Here is a 19,358-nt window from a genome sequence, read left to right as displayed (position 1 = left end):
ACCAATTAATATTTTTGTAGATCTTGCATGCAATATTTTTTATTATAAAAATATTATATTATATTATAAATCTAAAATTGTCAACCTATTAGAATGTCCATGTGGTTTAATAGATTTAGTTAATATACAATTGATTTTTATAAGTTAACTGCTCTTACAAGCTTTTTTCTAACAGGTTTAAATTTGTATCAATTACTGTACTTTCTAGACAGCTGAAAACATCAGCCATAAACCAATTAAGTAGTTAAGCTCCAGGAAAATGTACTTTTGAGTTAAATATTCACCTTTGTGCCCCTGTAGCAAAATATGTTCTAACTAGTACATTAGAGAATAATGGCCATGATGTTGTAAAATTGGATGCCTAAAATTAGACTGCTTAGACCACCTAAATAAATGGCTAATAGACTTGACTTCCAAAAGTGCTGAGCATCACTTACATTAATCAGAGCTACTGGGACCTCAGCAATTTTTAAAATCAGGCCAGTTATTTAGGTGTCCAAATACTAATTTAGGATTTTGCCCCACGTCTTTGTACTTGCTTTCTTTTCTCAATGTTAACTTCACATCAGAAGAGGGTTTCTTGTATGTTCATTTCTCTTCCAGTGTAATGTAGAATTACACACTGTATCCTGCTATGAAGTGTTTTTACTCCAATTATCTTCTATGCTATATAAGAAAGTTAGAGAGAGGCAGATAAATATTTGGTGAAATGTTGACTCTTAGCAATGATCAGGGTATTCAAACAGTGTGGTAAGGCACTAAAGTCTTTTGAACAAAGTACATTTTAATTGTTAAATAGAGCTGGATTTCACCTAATTTATACTTGGTTTAGCTGAGACCTTAATAGCAAAACAGCAAAGAATGAGCCTGTGACTTGAGATGGAGCAATTGTCTGCTGTACTCCACTTCCTGCCTTTCTAACACCGTGATTTATTCTTTCCCCGCCCCCCCTTACTTTATTTAGTTTTATTTCTTTTTAATTTCAACACAGTTGTGGTTGGTGGGGGACTTACCCACCCTTTTTTCTTTAGGATTCCTATTTTTAGTCCATTAGACCTCCAGGTTATGCCAAAGACCCTGGCATTTAAGCCCTGTCATATTTGCCAGAGGTCTTTCTCCTATAACCCTGGGTACTCAGGCTGCCTCAGATACAATCCTTTCACTTTGACAAGATATGGGTATGGCATCTAAAAGCAGGTCTCAAAAAGACAGAGAAGCTGCACTGAAGTTCCTTCTAATAGAATGCTTACTAGCCCCAGTGGGGTCCACTTCCCAGCCCATCATACATTGTCCCCTAGGCCACTGCAGTGACACTTGCAGTTCGAGCAGCACCTTCAGAAGCTAAGTGATCCAAGAAGAAGCCTCTTTCCCCAACTGTGGAAACAAGGAAGAGGGGTAGGTCATTCCATAAATCCCACACTGAGACTTGTGTCCCTCCAGGGGTACAACTGAGGCTGTGTCTGGTACTAAGCTACTGGTTTTGTTTCACACAAGAAGCAGCATACTGAGAGGTCTCATAGCACAGAGAGCTGTCAGCCTCAGAACCAACTGCTGCCTTGTGGTGCCAGCATGTGCACAAGCCGCCTACTCATGGTCTGGTACCATCACCTTTACAGCACCACAGCTATGATGTCAAAGAAGTTCTCTCTAAAAGCCCCTCTGGCATCACCTCAGCACTAACCCCTTCTCTAGCCTCTGGTGCTGACTCAGACTTTTTGATACTATAGCCCTCTTGCACACTCCAGATTTTTCCCCAGAGGAACTTTTCATACAAGAGGTACTGGAGCCTGCTATGGGCCTCTATGAAAGCCCCTTCCCTGATACCATTCAGAGACCTACAACTGCGGTCCCCGAGACTGAACCCTAGTCAGGCCTTCAGTAGCAGTACGTGTGTCTGATGCTGCCCCTTTCAGCCCCCTCTTCAGACTCCGAAGTCTTGCTACGGGGCCCACTCGGCACAATACCATTACACCCTTGTGAACCAGTATGCTGAAGATGATCTTCCGAGCCATACCGGATGCTCTAGATCCAGAAGTTGAGTACCTGTGGTGATCCTCCCCCTATCTACCACCTCAGTGGGATTACTGAAATTCCTGGGGTTAGCTTAGTGAACAATTTTATAGGCTCTGAGCCAGAAAGAGCCCCAAAACTTGCTGGTACCACAGCACACTCAGGCACCAATTGACCAATCTTTGATACATGATTGTCCCCTCATATGCCTCTTTGACACCAGGAGCCAGTCAAGAACAGCAGGACCCATGGATTAAAGGAAGCTCACCCCCATCTGTGAAGTCCTCTTCATCTCCTGATGAGGCAGTAATGTTTCCACCACCCTCTTAATGCTGATGACTGTTAGGCCTTCCAAGACTGCATGAATGCCTGGCAGAATCTTTCCAGATTCTATTAGAAGAGATCCAGGAGTCTCAACACTCCTTTGTGGACATTTTAAATATCACCCCTCAGGGGAAAATCGCCCTCCTGATCAATGAAGGCTCTGCTTATCGCCTAGTTGCACAGTTTGCAAACACTGGCCACTATCCAGCCCATCTATATTATATTTTGGCTATGGGAATAGACCATTTGTTTTCCCACCTCACTCCCAATTCCCTGATGGTGGTTGAAGCTAATGGGGGGGGGGGGGGGAACCCTCCAGACCCTCTCCTATGGTAAGGAGTTCAGCATTTAGACTTCCTGGGGGGCTCTCCAATTTCAGGTGGCAAACTACCAAGCCCTGTTTGCAAAATATGATTTTAACACTTCTTCAAGTTCACACATTTTATTGAACATCTGCCACAGGACCAGAGGGAACAATTTTAGGCCCTCATTTTGAAGGGCCAATTGATATCAAAACCCTCCCTCCAGGCTGCTCTGGGAACGGTTTCTAGATCCTTAGCCATGGCAGTGGTTATGAGGAGAGCATCCTGGCTCCAGTTTTCCAGTCACCTGAGGGGATGCAAAATACAGTTGAAAACCTTCCGTTTGAAGGACCCAAGCTCTTTAATGCTGAGACCGACTCCTTTGTCCATAACCTGAAGGACTCAAAGGCAACCTTACAGTCTCTAGGAATTTATGTTCTTCTTCGAGTGCTTGCTCATATCGATTCCAATTAGGTGCGTGCGCGTGCTGTGTGCACGATCGTCAGAGTTTTCTACCCTTGCAACACCCGGTGGGTCGGCTGTGGAGCCCCCTGGAGTGGCACCTTCATGGTGCTGGATATATACCCCAGGCGACCCAGCGCCTCCTCAGTTCCTTCTTACCGCCCGTGACAGTCGTTGGAACTGTGGAGCGCGGCATAGCTGTTCTCCACTCTCCCTAGTTTTACTCGTTCGTTCTTGTAGATAGTTGTTGGTTATATTCCTTAGATTAGTAGTTTGTTGTTAATAATTTGTAGAATAGTTATAAATAGTTAGCGAGGGTTAAGGGGGCTATTATCCCACCTTTTACCCCCGGCGCGCAGCCGGGCTCATGCCCAAGGCTTCTGGCTTTAAGCTGTGCGCGACCTGCGCTAAGCCTATGCCAACGGGAGACCCTCACGACTCTTGTCTGAAGTGTTTAGGGGAGTTTCACCAGATGGACAAGTGTAAGATCTGCAAGGCTTTCAGGCCCAGGACCAAAAAGGAGCGGGACTTTAGACTTAAGCAGCTCCTCATGGAGGCGGCACTTAGCCCAGATCCTCCTTCGGCGTGCCAAGTTCCGGCACCGAGCGCCTCGGTGCGCAGCGCCCCAGCGGCACCCTCCAGTACTGCACCGCGAGCAGACGCGGATAAGGCCCCACGGCACCATCCTCCCTCAGCACTGCATCCGTCACAAGCCCCTCGGCGCCATTCCCTGTCTCCGGGACATAAAAGACCCCGCAAGACCCAAGACGCTGCCGTCCAACAGGCTCCGGCTCCCCCCACACCACTGGTAGAGCCACGTCCGGCTTTGGAGCGCCAGAGGGTGCAGGCATCATCAACACAGTTGACTCTGGCACCGGGTGTAGGGCCGTTGAGTCCGGTGCAGACTGGCTCACCGCCTCGTCCTGTGGTGGAGCCCTGTCTCCCTTCTACACCGGATACTTTTGCAACGGCGAAAGAACTCATCGCCCTCACGGAGCCGGCGCCGTCTCAGCCCGCAGCACCGCATCCCCTTCGTACTGTGCAATCCAGGGGCAAGCCTGCCCTGATACGCCCTCCATCTCTGAGTGTGGACTCGCGGCACCGCTCCCAGTCTTGGAGCAGGTCCCGACGCCACTCACAGTCCTGGCACCAATCTTCATCTCGGCGCCAGTTGTACTCGCAGCCCAGATCTTCCTCCCGGCATCGGTCTACTTCTCGGCACCGATCTGAGCATCGGTACCGGTTGGAGTCCAGACGCAGTTCCCGGCACGGGTATGAGTGCCGCTCCCATTCGCGAGGCCGCTCCCAGCACCGAGTCTACAGACGGTCTTCATTTTCGCGATCCAGATCTGGATCCCAGTACCGGCATGGCCATCGGCACCGTTCTCGATCCCGGTACCGCTCACCGGCACCGCGCATAGACCGCTCGCCTGTGGACCGGCACCGTACCAGGACGAGCCCCTGCAACCACGCTTGGCACCGCCCTGGCCCTCAAGATCGGCGTCTCGCTCGTCGGAAGGGGCTCCCCGATCAGCATACCCTGCTCAGGGTCAGGCTGCAGACGACTTGGGTCATTGGCAGGAGGGGGCAGAGTACCCTAGACAGGACCCTGCACATTGGTCTTTCTGGACCCCATGGGCATATCACCAACCTCAAGGGGCTCCACTAGCAGCCTCTCGCTCAGCACACTCTGAGCCCAGGGTCCCTGAGGCCACCATCTCCCGTCCTCCCCCAGGGGGCATAGAGGCTCCAGTGCCGACACCCACGCAGGCCCCAGACCCCGGTGCAGGGGATCCTGCACATCAGGGACCCTTGGAGCCAGACCCTCATATGGATCCTTTACCCCCTGAGGTGTCCTCCTCATCCTCCCCAGATGAGGCGGTAGCAGGTACAACAGCCTCAGGCCCACCTCCATGCCCACCAAGACTTGTTGCCTAGGGTGGCACGGAACATGGACCTACAGGCTGAGGAGACAGTGGAGGTGGAGGACCCGGTGGTGAGCATCCTCTCAGCTGATGCCCCATCCTGGGTGGCGTTGCCCATTATTCGTATGATCCAGGCTAACGAGAATGCCATATGGCAAACCCCGGCCTCCATCGCTCCCACTGCCAGAGGTGTAGAGAGGAAGTACTTTGTCCCCTCTAAAGACCATGAGTATCTCTATACGCCCCCTCTGCCATGTTCACTGGTAGTCTCCTCAGTGAACGCAAGAGAGCGTCATGGTCAGCAGGCGGCAGTGCCAAATCGAAGGACACCAAACGCTTCAATTTGTTTAGACGCAAGGTTTACTCAGCGGGGGGTCTGCAGCTCAGAGCCGCAAACCAACAGGCACTCTTGAGTCGGTACAATTACAACTCATGGAATTCCATGGGTAAATTTAAAGAGTTGGTCCCCCAGGACTCGAGGGAAGAGTTCGGGGCCCTAGTAGAGGAAGGTAAAAAGGTGGCTAGGACCTCCTTGCAGGCCTCCCTGGACATAGCGGACTCGGCCGCCAGGACACTAGCGTCTGGGATAGCCATGAGACGCGTCTCCTGGCTCCAGGTTTTGGGGTTACCGCCAGAACTGCAGCAGACCCTGCAAGATCTGCCGTTCGAGGGCCAGGGGTTGTTCTTGGACAAGACGGACTCTTGGTTGCAGAGCCTCAAGGACTCCAGAACCATCATGTGCTCCTGGGGATGCATGTCCCAGGACCCCAGCGCAGGCCCTTTAGGCCCCAGCCGCAAAGGTTCTACCCTCCTCCTTCTCGTCTGAGACAGGACTTCCCCAGAAGGCGGGGACGAGGTGGTAGACTCAGGTTGACCGGCCCCCAACCCGGTCAGAACCAAGGCCCTCCTAGACCACCTTCAGGACCTAGGCAAAACTTTTGAAGGTGCGCTCAAGGACGGCGTGCCAGCCACTACCCAGGATCCATTTCCTTTCTTTCAGGATCGCCTCTCCCGTTTCCACCGTGCTTGGTCCCTTATAACCTCGGACCATTGGGTCCTTTGCACGGTGGAGAGGGGATACACTCTCCAGTTTTCTTAGTTTCCCCCCCTCCCACCCCTTCTCCCCATCCCTCTTCAGGGACCTTTCTCACGAGCATCTCCTTACACAGGAGGTTTTGGGGCTCCTCTCTATGGGGGCCATAGAGGAGGTTCCCCCAGAGTTAAGGGGCGGGGGGTTTTACTCCCACTACTTCCTGATCCCCAAAGCAAAAGGGGGTCTGTGACCCATTTTAGACTTACGCAGACTCAACAAATTCATAGTAAAGTTGAAGTTCTGCATGGTCTCCTTGGGGACCATCATCCCTTCCCTGGATCCTGGAGACTGGTATGCCGCCCTTGACAGGAAGGACGCATATTTTCATATAGCAATCTACCCCACACACAGGCGCTTCCTTCGATTTGTAGTAAACAATGTGCACTACCAATTTGCCATCCTTCCCTTCGGCTTGTCCACAGCTCCGAGAGTGTTCACCAAATGTATGGCTGTCGTGGCAGCATACCTTCGTCGACAAAGGATACAGGTGTTCCCATATCTAGACGACTGGCTGGTGCATGGCCGCACCAGGGAGCAAGTTCAAGCTCACGTCCAGATAATACTACAAACATTCAACGAGTTAGGCATTCTATTCAACAAAGAAAAGTCCACTCTGGAGCCAACCCAGAGAATAGAGTTTATCGGGGCAGTTTTAGACTCCAGACTCGCCCGAGCTCTTCTGCCAGACACTCGGTTTCACACCATCACAAACATCATCCACGGACTCCAGGTCTTCCCGATCACCACAATAAGGACGTGCCTCGGCCTGTTGGGACACATGGCCTCTTGCACTTACGTAACCAGGCATGCCAGACTTCGGCTTCGCCCACTTCAGGCCTGGGTATCGTCGGTGTACCGTCCTTATCGGGACAACCTGAACATGGTGGTCACAGTTCTGAATTCGGTCTTGACCTCTCTCACCTGGTGGCTGAATCACAAGGCAGTTTGTGCAGGAATGCCATTTCACGCCCCACAACCCTCCCTGCACCTGGTCACGGACGCTTCGTCTCTAGGTTGGGGCGCTCACCTCGGGGAGCACCATACCCTGGGCCTGTGGACCACATTCCAACTAGCTCTGCACATCAGTGTTCGAGAGCTGATGGCGGTGCGCCTAGCCTGTCAGGCATTTCTCGGTCTCCTGCATGGCCGTTGCGTGTCAGTCCTCACAGACAACACCACGGCCATGTTCTACATCAACAAGCAAGGAGGAGCCCGGTCGTCTCTCCTATGCCAAGAGGCCATTCGCCTGTGGGAGTTCTGCATTGCCCACTTGATACATCTCATGGCATCGTTCCTCCCTGGAGTCCAGAACACTCTAGCGGACCATCTCAGCAGATCCTTCCAGACGCACGAGTGGTTGATTCGCCCGGATATCATCCATTCCATCTTCTAGAGGTGGGAAATTCCCCAGGTTGACCTGTTCACCTCACAAGCCAACAGGAAGTGCCACGTGTTCTGCTCCCTCCAAGGGCGATCTCCGGGCTCCCTGTCGGACGCTTTCCTCCTATCGTGGAGAGACCAGCTGTTCTACGCTTTCCCTCCATTCCCACTGGTCCACAGGGTGCTGCTCAAGCTATGCAGAGACAAAGCACATATGATTCTAGTCGCTCTAGCTTGCCCAAGACAGCACTGGTACACCACGCTTCTGGAGCTATTGGTACAAACTCCGATCACACTTCCCTTGTGCCCAGACTTGATCTCTCAGGACCACGGCCGACTCTGTCACTCCGACCTGCAATCGCTCCACCTTACGGTGTGAATGCTCCATAGCTGAATCGGACAGAGCTACGATGCTCACATCCAGTGCAACAGATTCTGCTGGGAAGTAGAAAGCCCTCTACACGGACCACTTACTTAGCCAAGTGGAAACGGTTCTCCTGTTGGTGCGAGCAGCGGGCCATGCCCCCCTTGCAGGCGTCTATTCCTCTTATACTTGAATATCTCCTATCCCTAAAACAGCAGGGCATGGCAATATCTTCGGTCAGGGTTCACTTGGCCACTATATCGGCGTTCCACCCAGGAGAACACACTTCCTCTGTCTTCTCTAACCTGATGGTCGTCAGATTCCTCAAGGGCTTAGACCGGCTATACCCACAGCAGCGCCAACCCATTCCGGCGTGGGATCTTAACCTGGTTCTCTCTAAGCTCACAGGGCCCCCGTTCGAGCCATTGGCTACCTGCTCACTCCTTTACCTCTCTTGGAAGACAGCCTTCCTTGTAGCCATCACTTCAGCAAGGCGTGTTTCTGAAATCAGGGCGCTCACATCTGAGCCTCCATACACAGTCTTCCATAAAGACAAGGTGCAGCTTCGCCCCCACCCTGCCTTTCTTCCCAAGGTGGTATCAGCTTTTCATGTGAACCAGGATATATTTCTCCCGGTCTTCCATCCTAAGCCGCACGCCATGCGCCAAGACCAGCGTATGCACTCCTTGGACATACACAGGGACCTTGCTTTCTATATTGAGCGTACGAAACCATTTAGGAAGACGACGCAGCTCTTCGTTGCAGTGGCCGACCGGATGAAAGGCTTACCGGTCTCCTTGCAACGTCTCTCCTCTTGGATCACGTCCTGCATTCGTGCTTGCTACGACCTGGCTGGTGCCCCGACGCCGCGCCTCACCACCCACACCACGAGGGTCCAAGCCTCCTCGACTGTCTTCCTGGCTCATGTTCCGCTCCAGGACATTTGTAGAGTGGTGGTTTGGTCATCGGTCCACAACTTCGCCGTTCACTATGCGCTTGTACAGCAGTCCAGAGACGATGCTGCATTCGGATCAGCGGTTTTGCACTCAGCGATGTCTCACTCCTACTACATCGCCTAGGTAAGGCTTGGTAGTCACCTAATTGGAATCGATATGAGCAAGCACTCGAAGAAGAAAAAATGGTAACTCACCTTTGTAACTGTTGTTCTTTGAGATGTGTTGCTCATATCCATTCCAAACCCGCCCCCTTTCCCCACTGTTGGAGTGGCCGGCAAGAAGGAACTGAGGAGGCGCTGGGTCGGCTGGGGTATATATCCAGTGCCATGAAGGCGCCACTCCAAGGGGCTCCACAGCCGACCCACTGGGTGTTGCTAGGGTAGAAAATTCTCCGACGATCATGCACGCAGCGCGCGCACACCTAATTGGAATGAATATGAGCAACACCTCTCAAAGAACAACAGTTACAAAGGTTACAAACCATTTTTTCCTGCAACAGACTGTTTAGTAGGTCTAAAACATCACAGCACTCTAAACCAATTCAGTACCATATGCAAAAGACTTTCCCCAGACCTTTGGGCTTTCAGAGGAGGAGATCTACACAGCAAAAAAAAAAAAAAAGGGAATGCCCCTTTCTACATCCTCATCTGCACCTCCCTCTAATAATCAGTTTTGACATCTTGGTTGAGGACTTCGGGCTACATATTTTCCCAGATCCTGTGCTGCATGATTCCATTCACCCCTACTTTGGAGACAAATTATCCAACTTCTCAGCCTGGGAACATTGCCTCAGATAAATAGATCTTTGAGTTGATCAATATGGGATATTCCATACACTTCCACACTATTCCCCCTTCCTCATCCATCTTCAGGGATCTCTCTCATGAACAGTTCTTAACACAGGAAAACCAGTCTCTTCTACTTTTGGGGATGATCAAAGCGGTTCTCCCACAATTCTTTGGAAGAGGATTCAATTCCAACTATTTCCTAGTTCCCAAGAAGGGCAGAGGATGAAGGCCAGTCCTCAACCTCAGGAACCTGAATAGCTATATACTTTCCCAGCACTTCAGGATGTTGATGCTAGTCACTATAATCCCATCAGGAAACTAGTTCATTGCCTTCAGCCTCCAAGTGCCTACTTTCATATAGCTAGCTACCCATCCCACAAAGATTTCCTATGTTTCATAATTGGCTTAGAACACTATCAGTTCACAGTCTCTCTTCAAGCTCTCCACAACTCTCTCAGCTGTGGAGGCCCATTTAAATCAATGTGACAAAGCAATATTCCCATAACTGGATGATTGGCTCCTCAGGGATCGATCAGATCTAGAGGTCCAGTTGGCAACCTCTAAGACTCTAACCCTATTTCAGTTTGTGGGCCTTCGCAACAGTCTGAGGAAGTCTACATTGACCCCAGTCCAAAGAATAGATATAATCAGAGTCACTCTAGACTCCATAACTGCCGTCGTATCTCCCCAAAGAAAGATTCTCTACTCTGTCCAGTCTAATCTCAACAATACAACAAAGCCCACAAACAACTCCAAGGATGTACCTAAAATTCTTGAGGCCTATGTTGGCCTCCACATTTGTCATACTTCATGCACGGTTGCATCTCAGGTGCCTTCAGACTGTGTACATCCTAAACAGACACAGTCTTTCCAAATGCATCACAGTACCTCAAAGTTCTGGATTCCCTCAGGTGGTGGAAGGACCTACTGAAAATCTGTGTGGGGACCTCATCCTCACAGATCCCCCATCTGAAAAAAGGAACTTACCACCAAGGAACTGTTGTAAGGAACTTACCACCAAGAGGCCACAGTCCACACCCAGTGGTCTGCACAAGAGATCCTGCTCCATGTCAACATCCTGGAGTTGAGAGCAGTTCAATGTGCTTGTCAACACTTCCTTCACACAGTACAGGGCCACTCCATCAGGTTAATGCTGGTCAATCAGGTAGTAATGAATTATATCAACTGTCAGGGTACAGCAAGATTCCCTCCTTATGTGCAGAGTTGCTAAAACTTTAGAACTAGTGCATTCTCAATATTTTACTCAATATTGAAAGAGCGAAGGTTATCCTCATAGCACTATCCTGGCTGAGACATGGTTCCTAAATGGTTTTCAAGCATGGAGCTATCCTGTTGTAGCTGGCGTTGCCAGATATTTACGTGCCAGATGCGCTAAAGATTCATATGTCCCTTCATGCTTCAACCACCATTCCACAGTACATGCTTGCATGCTGATGATGGGTTATGGCTGATAATGATCCAAAGCAGTGTGGACTGACGCATGTTCATTTTCATCACCTGAGTCAGATGCCACCAGCAGATGGATGATTTTCTTTTTTGGTGGTTTGGGTTCTGTAGTTTCCACATCAGAGTGTTGCTCTTTTAAGACTTCTAAAAGCATGCCCCACACCTCGTCCCTCTCAGATTTTGGACGGCACTTCAGATTCTTAAACCTTGGGTCAAGTACTGTAGCTATTTTTAGAAAACTCACATCAGTACCTTCTTTGCATTTTGTCAAATCTGCTGTGAAAGTGTTCTTAAAAGGAACGTGCTGGGTCATCATCCGAGACTGCTATAACATGAAATAGATGCAGAATGCAGGTAAAACATAGCAGGAGACATACAATTCTCCTCCCCCCTTCCCCCAAGGAGTACAGTCACAAATGTAATTGATGCATTATTTTGTTGATGAGTACCATTAGCATGGAAGCATGTCCTCTGGAATGGTGGCCGAAGCATGAAGGGGCATATGAATGTTAAGCATATCTGGCATGTAAATAACTTGCAACGCTGGCTACAAAAGTGCCATGCAAACTCCTGTTCTCACTTTCAGGTGCTATTGTAAATAAGAAGCAGGCAGCAGTATCTCCAGTCAATGTAAACACATTTGTTTGTCTTAGCAATTGGCAGAATAAGAAGTAGGACTGAGTGGACTTGTAGGCTCTAAAGTTTGTTTGTGAGTGCAGTTATGTAACCAAAAAAAAAATCTGCATTTGTAAGTTACTTTCCCAATAAAGAGAGTGCATTTTCAGTACTTGAAAAATACTACTTCTCTTGTTGATCATTTTTATAGTGCATATATTTGTAATAAAAAATAATAATATAACGTGAGCACTGTGCCCTTTTTATTCTGTTGTAATTTAAATCAATATTGAAAATATAGAAAAACAACCAGACACATTTAATAAATTTCAATTGGTATTCTATTGTTAGAAGTGCAATTAATCGCGATTAAATTTTTTAATTGGGATTAATGTTTGAGTTAACTGCAATTAATTGACAGCCCTAATTTAAAGATATAAGCTCCATCACTAATCTCAGACAGAGTATATTTGGCCACTATTATAGCTTTCCGTTCAACCATCAAAGACTTCTCCGGTTTTGCCCAACTCACTAGAGCCAGATTCCTCAAGGGCTAACACAACTTGTTTCCCTCTGTACAGAACCTGGCCATCCAATGTCACCTTAATTTGGTTCTCAGTGCCCTGAGGAAACCCCTTTAAATTGATAGCTACCTGTTCTCTCCTCCACCTCTTCCTCAAGACTTCATTCTTTATAGTCATCACTTCAGCTAGATGACTGGGAGAACTTGGAGCTTTTAATTTGTCCCTATCCTCACTTCCTCTCTCATGGGGAAAATACAATCTTCTTTGCTTTTGAATAAGTTTTAGAACAACCCCAGTATTAAGAATTCTGACAATTTGGCAGTTTACCTTCCTTCTAGCCTATACAGAGAAGACATTTCACTATCAGTGATAAGTAAGCCCTATGGAAATCAAAAAAGAAAAAAAACTGTAGCTATAGTAGTCTGCATGTGTACTGCATTAGATAATTTAGGCTTTGATCCTGCAAATGCTTATGCAGGAGTATAATTTTACTCACATGAGTTGATTTCAGTGGAATTACTCATATGAGCAAAGGAACAGACATGCAAAAGTATTTGTGGAATTGGTCTTTAATCACAGAATTAGGATTATATTATTGCAAGCACCAAACTAGTGTGGTTCACATATTTTCTGGCCAGTGCTGATTGCAACAATGTGGGCCAGATTAATTAAAATGTTATTCACCTTTTGAATATTACATTGTGAGGCTGCCAAATAATTTCCTGATGAGCACAAACAAAAGAAGGGAAATGCCAGTATTTAGGAGTATGTGTAACCTAGCCAAACCTGAGGAGAATGTAGTGAAAGGCATCTCTCTAGTCCCAGGGCGTTCTCTCTACAGAATTTCAAAGGCAAACTGGATGTGTCAGAGCATCTCAAAAAAAGATCGCAAGAACCATTTGCAGTAGGAAGTGTTAAACAACTTAAATATAGGAGTTGCTACCAATTCCCCCTATAATAAACATACTATAGTTATACAGAGAATTAAAGAACGAAAATGATGTATACTAGAAAGAAAAACATCTTCCTTTCAGTACTTGACAATGGCAGAGAGTCCATAAGCTACATACATACATACATACTTTAGACATGTCTCTATACTGTGTGGCACCAAATTACTGGAAAGAATGCTGGTCACAAGGCTGCAAATGATTTATTTATTTTTTTAAATCCTGCATCTGGATCAAATAGACTTTATTCAAGGAAATTTAGTAGCAGAAAATGTGTAAAGTTTACAAACTACTGCTGGTAGCCAATAAGGTTTGGCTATTGCCAAAGCAAGTCACAGGATACATACAAAAAACTCTGAAAGAATTAACATCACTCCAATAACTACAGTAAAAATTTGGTGAAAATTCAGCCTATGTAAAGATAATTAAATTTCAGGTTTTCTCACAATCCTCTACTCAATGATTTCTGAGTTTCTAAATAAGCACAAGACAAGGAGTATTTTTTCCTCAAGCTATTAATGTTGCCATCCATATTCAATATGAAATCTTTTTTATTATACATGATTATTTTGTTAACTGTAATGAGCACTTGGTTTTCAGTCTAAGTTTATAGAAAAGAGCATTGTTAAATAGTTATATTACAGAGCAGTCTGGGGCTAAAAAATAAATTTAGCCTATATAAACATGATTCAAAAGGGCTCTAGTACTCTGGACAGAAGTGAAGCTTTCTGGTTTTTAATGAATTATGTTATATCCACATCACCAATGCCAGATCACAGCATGGGACTGTTTTCCCCACATTTACGACAGTTTAGTAAAATGTTTAGTTCCGTGATCTATGAACACTTATTAAGAATGTGTCAGTTAATTCCACCAATTCAGCTCCATCTATCCTTCTAATTATGGATGACACCCATAATTTTGGCTAACAGATTAGCAACCCACTTATACCAATTTAATAAGCCTGTCTGGTCTTTATACCAAGCAATATCAGGATTTTTAAATCTCTTTGTCATCCTGTGCTGTGTTGTCCTGTTTAAACTGCAAGCTCCTTGGAGCAAAAATACATTCTACTTTGTCTATAATTTGCCATGAACATCTAAATTCAGGAGATATCAGGGAGTCTAAATTTAATTTGCACTCATGAGGAATTGCAATATGGGTGCAAATAAATGCAGGAGCAGTTTCTAGAGACTGCTTTTGAATAGTTGACTCAGTTCTCTCAGGATTATCCACATTAATAGTTATCATAGGTACTGACCTGTGGAAGCAGTACAGCCCTCCCAAGTTATATAGAAACTACTATCCTGATAGTTGGGGACCACATCTCCAGTCAGCACTGTGTATGACAAATGCCACATATGACACTGACCGTGTATAAGTACAGGTCTAGTTGTGAGTAAGGGGCTAATGACTTACATTGTCAATAGTACAATAAGGCATTTTGTTAATTATACGTATAGCATTTTTGTGAGCTAATTTGAAAAGCATACTGATGAAGATTATGTGAATTTATTTCTATCATGTTCCACAATACTCTTCTATAATTGTGGAGATACTGGAGGATCTAGCATCAGTGTAGTGTTCTGGATTACTGAAGTTTGTGTTATGACCTAAAGGTAGATATGTTGCCATTGATCTATTTATCCCCATAGATTTGTGGGCTTCCATGTAGGTTACCTATTTTGTACCTGTTCCCATTCTTAAATATGGATTATCCTTGGTGCCTGGTAAGGCTTTCAGTATGATGATCATAATGGTCCCTTCTGACCTTAAAGTCTATGATTCTATGATGATCAGATTTGGGATGGGAGGATTTAGAGCAATAAGGCAAGACACTTTAAGAATGAACAGTGATCCTTGTTCCAATAAATTTTCCTTCGGTGCACTTGTGGTACACAGACAGCACAAATCCATTTTTGGAGGAACAAAAGGATAATTCCTTCCCAAACACAGAAGAGTCACCATTTCAGCTAAAGATTCACCCTTCAGATCTGGCAGGAGGAATTGCCCTAAAGAATTATTTTCAGGGATTTGCTCTGACCCTAGCTTATCTCAGGTTTTCAGCTGTCTAGGGCCCAACAGCTAACTACTTTTTGCCTCCTGTAGTCTTTGTGGGATAGACAGTGCTGTTGAAAGCCACTACCCAAATCAAGTATCCTATTTACAAAGATTCACCACTCTTGATGCAAAAGTACATACTTTTAATGCAGCATCAGCAATGGACTGACAAAATGGGTGCAACCCTTGAAACTGTGCATGAACCACAGAATTATGGCTACGCATGGTGTTATTTTAATTTCCTTTCTGTTCAAACAGTAAGTAAAATGTTTAAGGTCATATCCCTTTAACAGAAAGAATGGAATATTCAAATCAGCATGTTCCAAAGCCGGGCATTTGGAAATAATGTTTGTGGGTAGCCTGGCTGGGCTGGGCTGAAGAAAAGCTAAAGGCTGATAGGAAAGAGAGAAAGATTAAAAGGAAAAAAGAAGTATTAAAACATTAGAAAGGAGCTGGAAGGGATAAAAGAGAGAGAAGGAATAAAATAGGAAACATGGAAACAAAAGTAGTGAATTTGGACAGGGGGTAAATAGTTTTACAGTTCTTAGCAGTTACATAGCTATTTATATTTTCAAAGTGCAAAATATGACTCAGAGTATTATCCCCATTTTACGGAGGAGGGGACAGACACAGAGTGGGTTGTGACTTGCCCAGGCTCACAAAACTGCCTACATGGGTTTAAGAATAACAATACTTTAGTATCTAGATTAGTACAAATAAAGGAAAATGACACTAAAGAATGTTTTAAAGTAACATACATTGATCCTGATTCTAGTCTGCTACTGATTGTGTACTGGTGTAACCCCCACTAACCTTCCTTGATTTAAACTGGTGTAGGTAAGAGCAGAATCAGAGGCATTATTTTTAATAGTTTGTAGTTGAACAGAAAAAAATTGACTGTAATCACAAAAACCTATAAAAAAGGAAGCCCTGGTAACAGAAAAAATGGTAACCTATCTTTAACTGTTGTTCCTTTAGATGTAAGGCAGAAGTGTATTCCATGTGGGTGGGTCAGTAATCCATGCACCAGAGCTGGAGAACTTTGCCTAGCAGTACTTGTAGGGGGGCGCTTACACTCCCTGGCCAACCCCTCCCCAAGCCGTACAAGGGTGGTGCCACCCTGAGCCCCTCAGTTTCTTTGCACCGAACATCAGTAGTACAGATTCCGAAGCAGAAAGAATGGAGGGCAGGTCATGGAATACACATTTACATCACATCTCGAAAAACAACAGTTACAGTTTTTCTTCAAGTAGATGTAGCCATGTATTCTATAGGGGTGACTCACAAGCAGTATTCGTCCGAGGTGCGGCTCAGGGTCTATTTTAAGGAGGACTGCCTGCCCAAAGTTTGCATCTGATCTAGACGCGGCTGTAATGGCATAGTGGTTTGCAAAAATATGCACAGAGGACCAAGTGGACACCCTGCAAATGTCCAATATAGGAATGTCATTTAGAAATGCCATTGGTATTGCTTGAGCTCTCATGGAATGAGCTTGAGGAGGCACAGCCTGGGCTACTTTGTATGCTATCATGATGCAGAAAGTTATCTACCTGGAGACTGTTTGTTAAAAGATCTCTTGACCTTTCAACAGATCCACATGTGAACCAACAGTTGAGGTGGTGAATGGAAAGGTTTAGGTCTATCCAGATAAAAAGCCAGACATTGCAGTTTAGGGAAGAACACTGATAGATATATAATTTGCTTCCAGTGAAAATGGGAAACCACCTAAATTAAAACCTAGGGTGTGGCCACAGGATTACTTTGTCTCCGGAAAATTGTCTGTAAGGAGGCTCTGAAATCAAAGCCTGTAACTCTCACACTCTCATTGCAGATGTTATAGCCACAAAGAAGGCAGTTTTCTGACACAGATGGGAGAAAAATCTCTGCAACATGGCCAGCAGAACAAAGCCAGGGAACAAAGGAGGATGAGCCAATTGAAGCTATAGCACCAGAGAACTCCTGAACTAGAGGAGAATCCAGGATTGAGAGGCAATGCAAATGCTGCCTGGTATGTCGACTTGGAGACAGTCAGCACTGACATCATTGTACCAGACTCAACAGATGCCCCATAATCAGAACTAGAGTCGACAGTACAGGCCCTTACTGCTCCTGATGCTGTACTGGGGCGCAGTTGGATGGACCTGCTCCATTCTGCGTGCAGTATGGTGCTGGTCTGCACGCCTCATAAAAAAGGAGTCTCCTGGAGCCATAGAATAGTCCCGACTTGTTTTATGGAACCTCTTCCTTGCCACACCAGAGGCAGGTGAACAACCCCTTTTCCTCTTCAGGGAGATACCAGAGCCTGAGCACAGAGTGGCATCACTTATCAGATCTGAAGGTGACTACTGATCAGAAGGCAGCTTCGGTTCTGAAGTGGGCCTCATGGCCTGCTAAACCCAGGGTTGTGAGTTCAATCTTTGAGGGGGCCATTTGGGGATTTAGTTGGGGATTGGCCCTGCTTTGAGCAGGGGTTGGACTAGATGACCTCCTGAGGTCCCTTCCAACCCTATGATTCTATGAACTTCCCCTTAAAGTCAGTTGTGCTGCAAGTGTCTGAACTCATGGCAGAATTTACAATATTAATTAGCAAATACCAGATTTTAATTTGTTATTCATGGGTAGTGGGTATCCCAGGCCAGGGGAGGCTAAGCCTCCCCAAACAGCCTGGCGTGGCCCCGCCCACATTCAACCTCCAGGCCCCCTCCGGCTTCCCACTCTTCCCCTCGCCCCCGCCTAGGAATAGGGCAGCCTGTGGCTGAGACTTGGGAGTGGCTGGGGCCAGTGCTCGTGCCACCTGACACTCCAGGGCTGGAGGTGCTGGGACCGCACCACCTACCCAGTGCTCTGGGGCCATGCCGCCTTTCCAGCACACCGAGGCTGGCGGCGCTCAGGCAGCCTGGGGCGGCCAGTGGGGTCTCTGGTTGGGGGAGGGACAGGGCCTCATGCAGAAGGGACGGGGCTGGGGATAAGCCTCCCCAATGGGGTTCACGTGCCTCCCACATTGTTATTGTTGTGTAATTAAGTTGTAGTATTTGAGTTAGCATCTGAGTCTCATCTTGCTTACCTTCTACAGTTTCTGATAATGGACCTGTTCCTGCTGAAATCAATTACAAAACTCCCATTGACTTTAAAGAGCATGGACCTGCTTAGTCTATGAGGTGCTCCACTTCCATTGATATCAAAGTTGATGGCCACAACTTCTCTAGCCAGGGAAGTTTTGTATTTTTTTAAGGTATTAGCAAGAACAGATTTACTGGATGCTCCTTTTTACAGTTGCATACAGGCTATTTTGTATTGTCAGAAATCCAAAACTGAAAATAATCTGATTCCCAAAATTTTTCATTTTGAGTTTATCAAAAATGTGAACACTTTAAACCATTCTCTTTCATCTAAAATTCATTTTCTGTGGGGAAAAAAAGTTTTGCTATAACATTGTCTATCAGCTCTACTATTAAATCAGTACATAATGAAAACATGTTAGTAATTTTCACTCCTTTGTTGTCATGTATTAGTTCAACGTTGCACTTACTGGATTTCAGACAATGCAGGGTAATATAGATTTTAAATTCCAAGCAAACTATTTTAACTGATTTTTTTTTAATACTGAAAATATTTATATCAGATTTTGTAATTCTTTAAAATGAAAATTACCTGTCTACTTAATACCATATAAAAAGTCAAAAATACCTAATGCTTTGTTCTTATTATGAACACTCTTTATTTAATCAAATATGCTATCGTGGTTGGCCTTCTAAAAGAGTCATTGATTTCAATGGGGCCAGAATTTAGCCCATTTGTTCATACGGGGACTTTTTGTTATAAAATGTTTTGGAAAGAAACTATTCTGTTACTTAAATTTCAGCCTTAAGTAGAGTTTGAATAATCTATTGCTGTATAAAAAGCTGACTGATGTATTTCAGAGTAACAGCCGTGTTAGTCTGTATCTGCAAAAAGAAGAACAGGAGTACTTGTGGCACCTTAGAGACTAACAAATTTATTAGAGCATAAGCTTTCGTGGACTACAGCCCACTTCTTCGGATGCATATAGAATGGAACATATATTGAGGAGATATATATACACACATACAGAGAGCATAAACAGGTGGGAGTTGTCTTACCAACTCTGAGAGGCCAATT

Source organism: Trachemys scripta, chromosome 9, assembly GCF_013100865.1.
Source record: "Trachemys scripta elegans isolate TJP31775 chromosome 9, CAS_Tse_1.0, whole genome shotgun sequence".
Taxonomy (NCBI): Eukaryota; Metazoa; Chordata; order Testudines; family Emydidae; genus Trachemys; species Trachemys scripta.
The sequence above is the reverse complement of the archived record's forward strand: the minus strand, read 5'-3'. Positions refer to the sequence as shown.